This window comes from Poeciliopsis prolifica, unplaced genomic scaffold, assembly GCF_027474105.1.
Source record: "Poeciliopsis prolifica strain line A6 unplaced genomic scaffold, Auburn_PproV2 SCAFFOLD266, whole genome shotgun sequence".
Classification (NCBI taxonomy): domain Eukaryota; kingdom Metazoa; phylum Chordata; class Actinopteri; order Cyprinodontiformes; family Poeciliidae; genus Poeciliopsis; species Poeciliopsis prolifica.
Window position 1 is genome coordinate 70,001 of NW_026562641.1, and position 10,000 is coordinate 80,000.

Here is a 10,000-nt window from a genome sequence, read left to right on the forward strand (position 1 = left end):
CCACGTTTGGCGGTCCGAGCCTACTCCAAAGACTCCTATTCATTTTCTACCTGTCAGTATAGCTGGGAACGTCCTATCAAACTGTGATGTGGCCCAAACCACAGTGGCCTTTTACTTTAACTTCACCAGATTTGATCCCAATTTGATTTATTTTGAGCTTTGTTTTGTTAATAAATCACACTTTTAAAATGCCATCTCTGAGCCTTTGTTGGATGAAGGACTCGCTGCTCTGAAGACGAACTTTGGTTTTAAGCATCTACTCTTAACCATGTTTTATTTTATTTTATTTCTATTCAAATTCTGTTTTTGAGACAGAAATCACAGCTAAGCTTCAAACCTCATCTCTGAGCTTCTGCTATGTGCCAGAAATGTGTTTTAACGACGTTCTGAACATCATAAATTTACTTGAAAATGTCTGTCTGGGTTTCCCAGAATGCATTGTTTTTTGTGGTGCTTCATATTTTAACTTCTATTTTCTCTGTTTTTACTGCACTATCTAACAAACCCTATAAATTATGATCAGAATGAGCTTTTATCTCAAACTAGATGGCTTACAATGACTTGGAAACATGTATAAAATTGGGACCATGACTCATAATGGGTTGTGCATTGCTGAACTGTTTGCCTGCTGCAAGCTTGGTTACAATAGACTCCCCTGCTGGCAGGTTTGGGTAAGTCTCCTTCCTTTGTAAATGTGGTCAAGTATTCATCTTGGACCACATATACAGAGCATTCTAGAGGTCTTGCGGTGTATGATGGCACTAGAATTGCTCTTTACTTTCTTTGCAGGGCTGATGGTTTGAATCCCAGCAGGTGTTTGGAGACCTTGAAGGCAGCAGCTTGCTTCAGCTGGTCCAGGTTCTTCTTCCCTGGGAGGATAATTGGGTAGCAACACCTTGCTATTGCTGCTTTTGCTCATCCTTCTGGGGAACCCAACTGCAACAACCTGGTGGAGATCTACTGATGTGCAGTTCACTCTACACTGGGAAGCTAAGGTGAGTCAGTAAACTTACAGGCTGCCAGGATTCAACTCAGACCAGTAGAGAATCAACGGAGAACTCTTCTGCTTCCTGGGCATGCTGGTTCCACCTTGCGGTGTTAACGGACAGTGTGTTTTTTAAACCAGGGGCGCGGTACGTATCAGCCTTCCCAGGTTCCGCCTATAGGAACAGCACGTGGGAAAGGTGACTCCAGGACTCGGGAGTCTTAAATGGAGTCCAGTCTTCTATGAGGAATAGCCTCACACACAGTAACATGCACTCCAGCTGGTATTCTCTATTCAGTCCTACAGCTTAGAAATGCAGAAGGAAAGAATTGTAATTTCAGAAAATCTTCAGCTTAAAGTTAGGGTCAATAGCTTTAACTTCATATGACCTGAGCTATAAAATTTCATGTAATATTATTGCAGGGTTAGATCCCAATCAGCTTAAATAAAATTATTTAGACATGATGTAGTTGAGAAAAATTAACATATCAGGAAATTCATTTAAATGTCAAAGACAGCAGTTTCACAATTGATTGATGAAATCCAAAACTCTTTAGTGTCTATTAAGATTAGGACTATTTCTGAGTTCCAAAACAAAATGATACACAGTATAGCTGTAACTGTTTCAGCAATGTGGCCTATTCAAAGTACTGCTAACAGGTAGGCTAATATCTATCTCCCTAAATCAGGGGTGGGCACTCCTGGTCCTCAAGGGCCGGTTTCCTGCAACTCTTGGTTGTCTCCCTGGTCCAACACACCTGAATCACCTCCTAAATGCAGTCAAGTTCTCCAGAGTCCTGCCAATGACCTCATTATTTGACTCAGGTATGTTGAAATAGAGATGCATCTAAAAGTTGCAAGAGACTGGCCCTCGAGGACCAGGAGTGCCCACCCCTCCCCTAAATGGTAAAATTCCTCTAAGCAAATTTCATTGCTGCTGTTCTAAACAGCTAATTTCAATCTCTGAATATATTATGACATTTCGTTTAATTGATTCCAAACCTACTTTACATAATTTTCCACTTATGGTAGTATGCTCATAGTTATGTGTAAAGAGCCTTGTAACAATTGCAATCTGCCTGATAGAAGAACACCTTACAAATAAAAATGCACCCTAATTTTGGTGATGCCCTTTAACTGTGCATTGGATTGTTGAAGTTTTCCACCTTTTACATATTGGCATCTGGCCTTCAATGGGCACTTTTTCTGTTGGAGTAAAATGACAGGGTCCAAATTTCACTCTGAAAAGTCAGTTATCAAGCTTAGCTGACACATTTTTAGCTGCTTCCATGTAAAAACAGCATGATGCTCTTCATGTGCCACATAGATCTTTGTGGAACATTTAGCCAACTATTGGCTAATCCTAAATCTCTAACTGGCACCTTCAATGTTCATTTTTTGGTCACTATTTAACCCCAGTAGCTCCATCTCTTTAAAGAGTAGTGCTCTGGAAAAACCTAGTAAAAATATTTATAGATTTTAAATAAAGTTCCATTTACTATATAGTAGAGTTGCAATATTTAATTTAATCCAATTTAAAGTTCAATTTTAAATTGAGAGGTCAGTTTGAAAGGTCAGTGACAGAAAGTGACCATTCACAACAGCAGCAATTTATAGTATTGTAACATTTTTTACCAAAAATTCCCAGTGTTAACTGTAAATCTTAGTCTTTATTTCCACAAATTGATAAATTATTTAAAGGAGCATTGTAAATTAATGGTTAAACTTGAAAAATATGTAACTTATGCACCAATCTGAAAAAAATAGACTTACAGAATTTTTTCCCCCCACCAGAAAGTATTTAGGATCAAGTGCTTCTCTTACCTTAGCCAAATTGCCTCTAGCAATTTTAGCTGTAACCTTGCAGGACAATAACATTACATGTAGAATTTTGCATTGTGGAGTACATGCCAAATGTGGATCCCTGTTCATAGAAATTTAAGTTTAATTTCTATGCACTTCTAAATGAAATGGCTAAAAACTTAAAGGATTTAAGACAAGTGGGTATAGAGATTTATAATGTTAATATTCAACTCTACAGAAAAGTAAATTATTGCTTGTATATGTAAAATGTGAAATGTATATTTTTATTTAGAAATTTTAAATTTCTAAATGAATTTATACATTCAACTTAATCATTTTTAAGGAATAGGTGGCCCTGGGAAAACCTTTCTTTAGGGTTTTGGACTTTAGGGTTTTGGACTTTAGGGTTTTGGACTTTAGGGTTTTGGACTTTAGGGTTTTGGACTTTAGGGTTTTGGACTTTAGGGTTTTGGACTTTAGGGTTTTGGACTTTAGGGTTTTGGACTTTAGGTTTTGGACTTTAGGGTTTTGGACTTTAGGGTTTTGGACTTTAGGGTTTTGGACTTTAGGGTTTTGGACTTTAGGGTTTTGGACTTTAGGGTTTTGGACTTTAGGGTTTTGGACTTTAGGGTTTTGGACTTTAGGGTTTTGGACTTTAGGGTTGGACTTTAGGGTTTTGGACTTTAGGGTTTTGGACTTTAGGGTTTTGGACTTTAGGGTTTTGGACTTTAGGGTTTTGGACTTTAGGGTTTTGGACTTTAGGGTTTTGGACTTTAGGGTTTTGGACTTTAGGTTTTGGACTTTAGGGTTTTGGACTTTAGGGTTTTGGACTTTAGGGTTTTGGACTTTAGGTTTGGACTTTAGGGTTTTGGACTTTAGGGTTTTGGACTTTAGGGTTTTGGACTTTAGGGTTTTGGACTTTAGGGTTTTGGACTTTAGGGTTTTGGACTTTAGGGTTTTGGACTTTAGGGTTTTGGACTTTAGGGTTTTGGACTTTAGGGTTTTGGACTTTAGGGTTTTGGACTTTAGGGTTTTGGACTTTAGGGTTTTGGACTTTAGGGTTTTGGACTTAGGGTTTTGGACTTTAGGGTTTGGACTTTAGGGTTTTGGACTTTAGGGTTTTGGACTTTAGGGTTTTGGACTTTAGGTTTTGGACTTTAGGGTTTTGGACTTAGGGTTTTGGACTTTAGGGTTTTGGACTTTAGGGTTTTGGACTTTAGGGTTTTGGACTTTAGGGTTTTGGACTTAGGGTTTGGACTTTAGGGTTTTGGACTTTAGGGTTTTGGACTTTAGGGTTTTGGACTTTAGGGTTTTGGACTTTAGGGTTTTGGACTTTAGGGTTTTGGACTTTAGGGTTTTGGACTTTAGGGTTTGGACTTTAGGGTTTTGGACTTTAGGGTTTTGGACTTTAGGGTTTTGGACTTTAGGGTTTTGGACTTTAGGGTTTTGGACTTTAGGGTTTTGGACTTTAGGGTTTTGGACTTTAGGGTTTTGGACTTTAGGGTTTTGGACTTTAGGGTTTTGGACTTTAGGGTTTTGGACTTTAGGGTTTTGGACTTTAGGGTTTTGGACTTTAGGGTTTTGGACTTTAGGGTTTTGGACTTTAGGTTTTGGACTTTAGGGTTTTGGACTTTAGGGTTTTGGACTTTAGGGTTTTGGACTTTAGGGTTTTGGACTTTAGGGTTTTGGACTTTAGGGTTTTGGACTTTAGGGTTTTGGACTTTAGGGTTAGGGTTAGGGTTAGGGTTTTGGACTTTAGGGTTTAGGGTTAGGGTTAGGGTTAGGGTTAGGGTTAGGGTTAGGGTTAGGGTTAGGGTTAGGGTTTAGGGTTAGGGTTAGGGTTAGGGTTAGGGTTAGGGTTAGGGTTAGGGTTTAGGGTTAGGGTTAGGGTTAGGGTTAGGGTTAGGGTTAGGGTTAGGGTTAGGGTTAGGGTTAGGGTTAGGGTTAGGGTTAGGGTTAGGGTTAGGGTTAGGATATAGGATGATAGCCAAAAAAATCTCAAGTGCTCACGCTCAATAACTCAAAAAGTAAAAGTCCCAGGTGGACCAAACTTGGCACAGAGGATCCCCAGGAGGTCCCCCAGGTACCCTGTGAATTTGGTGGAAGTGGCTGGTTCCTAAGACATAGCTGCCATAGACACCCATTCATTTCAAAAAAGTGCTCACGCTCAATAACTCAAAAACCATAAGTGCTCAGGGGACCAAACTCGGTGTGTAGACTCCCCATGGGCCCCCCCAGGTTCCCTGTGAGTTTGGTGGCCTAGCCCCTCCCCTTCCTATAGCTGCCATAGACCCCCATTCATTTTCATCTCCGGCTAGGAAGGTCGGATCGAGCCGGGAGCGGGTTCCCCGTGCTCAGGGCGAAGCCCTGAGTGCGGGGAGAGGTCATGTACTTGGGTGGGAGCAAGTTGAAAAATGGGTGAAATTGCTCTAAGTGTTTACGTTGGGGGTTGTTGGGGGAACCTCACTAGAGTGCGTTTCGGGGCTCGCTGAGGCGTCTGGAGGTGGTCCTGGGTGGAGTGTTTTGGAGATATGGTGTGTTGTTGGGAGGGTGGTAGAGAGGCGTGAGAGGGCTTCCCGTGCTCAGGGCGAAGCCCTGAGCGCGGGGATGTGTCTATGCGTGGATGGGGTGATGTGTGAAAATCGGTCAAAATTTGACCCCGAGACCATGGTTGGTAGGCCGAGCGTGGATTTTCAAAGTGTGATATCTCGGGCTAGGAAGGTCGTAGCGACCCGAGACCACGTCCGCCGTGCTCAGGGCGAAGCCCTGAGTGCGGGGAGAGGTCATGTACTTGGGTGGGAGCAAGTTGAAAAATGGGTGAAATTGCTCTAAGTGTTTACGTTGGGGGTCGTTGGGGGAACCTCACTAGAGTGCGTTTCGGGGCCCGCTGAGGCGTCTGGAGGTGGTCCTGGGTGGAGTGTTTTGGAGATATGGTGTGTTGTTGGGAGAGTGGTAGAGAGGCGTGAGAGGGGTTAGGGTTAGGGTTAGGGTTAGGGTTAGGGTTAGGGTTAGGGTAGTGTTAGGGTTAGGGTTAGGGTTAGGGTTAGGGTTAGGGTTAGGGTTAGGATATAGGGATGAAAACCAAAAATCGAAGTGGTTCATTCAAAATAACTCAAAAAGTAAATGTCCCAGGTGGACCAAACTTGGCACAGAGGATCCCCAGGAGGTCCCCCACGGACCCTGTGAGTTTGGCTGAGGTGGCTGGTTCCTAAGACATAGCTGCCATAGACACCCATTCATTTCAAAAAACGGTTCATTCAAAATAACTCCCGAACGGAAGGGGTTCATTGGCTGAAACTCGGTGTGTAGACTCCCCATGGGCCCCCCCAGGTTCCCTGTGAGTTTGGTGGCCCTAGCCCCTCCCCTTCCTATAGCTGCCATAGACCCATTCATTTTTCATCTCCGGCTAGGAAGGTCGGATCGAGCCGGGAGCGGGTTCCCCGTGCTCAGGGCGAAGCCCTGAGTGCGGGGAGAGGTCGTTTACGTGGGTGGGAGAAAGTTGAAAAATGGCTGAAATTGCTCCAAGTGTTGTTGTTTGAGATAGTCGAGGAACCATCATCAGAGTGTGCTTCGGGCCTCCCTGAGGTGGTTGGAGGTGGTCCTGGGTGGAGTGTTTTGTGGATTTCGAGTGTTTCTAGGAAGGTCAGATAGAGCTGTATCAGGGTTCTTTTTGCTCAGGGCGAAGCCCTGAGCCTGGGTTCTGGGTTTGTACTCAGGGCGAAGCCCTGAGTATGGGTTCACGTGGAGGTTTGGACATGTAATGCTTGGTGCACTTTGTAAAATCCTAAATAAAAAATGAACATAAGGATGTGTTGCCTGCCTTTGCACCAACAATCAGGCTTTTTTCGTTTTTAACTGAAATGGTCAGTGAAATGAGACGAAATGGCCGAGCGAGAGGAGAGGGTAAGGGTTTCCCTCTCATAAAACCTCCTACATTCGTTCTTGGTTGACTTCCATCTTTAAACCGTCGACGCTTTTTTGTGAGCGTCAGAATCAGGTTTTCGCCTAGAGTGTCGTTGTCCGTGGACAAAACAACATTGTTCCATAGATCAGGGAACTTCTCCTCAGTGAGAGGGTAATGAAATGTTCCATTGGGATATGAAATGATTTGTAACCCTTCAATAAAGTCAAAAATGAAAAAGAAAAGCAAAGCAGTTTAAGGTCCTCCATCGGTCTTTCAGGTTCACGTTGGTAGAATTGTCCTCTGCCATGTAACCCTTCAATAAAGTCAAAACTGAAAAAGAAAAGCAAAGCAGTTTTTATTGGCTCCTCCATCTGTCCTTGGTGTTCCAGTAGTTAGAATTCTTCGCTGTCATGTAACCTTTCAATAAAGTCAAAATTGAAAAAGAAAAGCAAAGCAGTTCAACGTCCTCCAGCTATCTATTTAGGTTCACGTTGGTAGAATTGTCCTCTGCCATATAACCTTTCAATAAAGTCAAAAATTAGAAAATCAGAAAAGTAGTGGTGGATTGATATTTGTGGTGATGGATCTAGCTGATTTTGGCCCATCTTTAAACCTCTTACTCTCGTTCTTGTTTGGTCTGAGTCAGAAAATGTATATGTTATGCTTGGTGCACTTTAAAAAATCAGCAAAATTGTAGTTCAGCACTAAATACAATTTTTTTCTCTGTAATAATGTTGTATTTCAGATACTTACCTGTTTAAAAATACTTACTTGTTTTAAATACTTATCTATCTGTCCATTTAGATCCTTGCAGCGCAGCACGTGCTCGGCACGTGCTCATTGACGTCATAAGAACGTTCGGAGCACGTGCTCCGCTGCACGTAGTCAGCACGTGAACAGAACGTGCTGAATGCGTGGAGCTGAGCAGTAAACAGCATAATCTTTTCTCCAATACTTACCCTTTTCTCTAATACTTACCTTTATGTTCAGCTGAAGTCCTTTAACATTATAAAGTAAATATTTAAGATATAGTAACATTTTGGCCTGTTTTTATATGTATTTTATTTGTGGCCATGTTTAAGCTTTAACTCTGCCCACGTTGAACTGTGGCCGCGCTGAAGCTATTAGTGTGCTCACAGTTAACAGCGCTGTCATTCCCCACTCAGCAGCAAAGCAGTCAACAGCTCTAACAGTGCACGTCCAAATATTATCAGATAACAGTCATTTAACATTCAGCAGGCAACACATTCACATCTCCTCACTGCAAACAAACACTCGCACTTCATCATTAACAACATACACTCAGTCATTCAACACACAGCGGGAAAGTCAGCAACATGCAGAGCTCACAGGCTGACGTTGTTGAGGTCGGCTCTCTAAATTCACAGACTCTCAACGATGCTGTGTCAGAGTTTCCAACCATTCCAGAGTTTCTCGCAGCTGACATTCGAATGGGTTTAGGGTTAGGGTTAGGGTTAGGGTTAGGGTTAGGGTTAGGGTTAGGGTTAGGGTTAGGGTTAGGGTTAGGGTTAGGGTTAGGGTTAGGGTTAGGGTTAGGGTTAGGGTTAGGGTTAGGGTTAGGATATAGGATGATAGCCAAAAATCTCAAGTGCTCACGCTCAATAACTCAAAAAGTAAAAGTCCCAGGTGGACCAAACTTGGCACAGAGGATCCCCAGGAGGTCCCCCAGGTACCCTGTGAATTTGGTGGAAGTGGCTGGTTCCTAAGACATAGCTGCCATAGACACCCATTCATTTCAAAAAAGTGCTCACGCTCAATAACTCAAAAACCATAAGTGCTCAGGGGACCAAACTCGGTGTGTAGACTCCCCATGGGCCCCCCCAGGTTCCCTGTGAGTTTGGTGGCCCTAGCCCCTCCCCTTCCTATAGCTGCCATAGACCCCCATTCATTTTTCAGCTCCGGCTAGGAAGGTCGGATCGAGCCGGGAGCGGGTTCCCCGTGCTCAGGGCGAAGCCCTGAGTGCGGGGAGAGGTCATTTACTTGGGTGGGAGCAAGTTGAAAAATGGGTGAAATTGCTCTAAGTGTTTACGTTGGGGGTTGTTGGGGGAACCTCACTAGAGTGCGTTTCGGGGCTCGCTGAGGCGTCTGGAGGTGGTCCTGGGTGGAGTGTTTTGGAGATATGGTGTGTTGTTGGGAGGGTGGTAGAGAGGCGTGAGAGGGGTTCCCGTGCTCAGGGCGAAGCCCTGAGCGCGGGGATGTGTCATATGCGTGGATGGGGTGATGTGTGAAAATCGGTCAAAATTTGACCCGAGACCATGGTTGGTAGGCCGAGCGTGGATTTTCAAAGTGTGATATCTCGGGCTAGGAAGGTCGTAGCGACCTGGGACCACGTCCCCCGTGCTCAGGGCGAAGCCCTGAGTGCGGGGAGAGGTCATGTACTTGGGTGGGAGCAAGTTGAAAAATGGGTGAAATTGCTCTAAGTGTTTACGTTGGGGGTTGTTGGGGGAACCTCACTAGAGTGCGTTTCGGGGCTCGCTGAGGCGTCTGGAGGTGGTCCTGGGTGGAGTGTTTTGGAGATATGGTGTGTTGTTGGGAGGGTGGTAGAGAGGCGTGAGAGGGGTTCCCGTGCTCAGGGCGAAGGGTTAGGGTTAGGGTTAGGGTTAGGGTTAGGGTTAGGGTTAGGGTTAGGGTTAGGGTTAGGGTTAGGGTTAGGGTTAGGGTTAGGGTTTAGGGTTAGGGTTAGGGTTAGGATATAGGATGATAGCCAAAAATCTCAAGTGCTCACGCTCAATAACTCAAAAAGTAAAAGTCCCAGGTGGACCAAACTTGGCACAGAGGATCCCCAGGAGGTCCCCCAGGTACCCTGTGAATTTGGTGGAAGTGGCTGGTTCCTAAGACATAGCTGCCATAGACACCCATTCATTTCAAAAAAGTGCTCACGCTCAATAACTCAAAACCATAAGTGCTCAGGGGACCAAACTCGGTGTGTAGACTCCCCATGGGCCCCCCCAGGTTCCCTGTGAGTTTGGTGGCCCTAGCCCCTCCCCTTCCTATAGCTGCCATAGACCCCCATTCATTTTTCAGCTCCGGCTAGGAAGGTCGGATCGAGCCGGGAGCGGGTTCCCCGTGCTCAGGGCGAAGCCCTGAGTGCGGGAGAGGTCATTTACTTGGGTGGGAGCAAGTTGAAAAATGGGTGAAATTGCTCTAAGTGTTTACGTTGGGGGTTGTTGGGGGAACCTCACTAGAGTGCGTTTCGGGGCTCGCTGAGGCGTCTGGAGGTGGTCCTGGGTGGAGTGTTTTGGAGATATGGTGTGTTGTTGGGAGGGTGGTAGAGAGGCGTGAGAGGG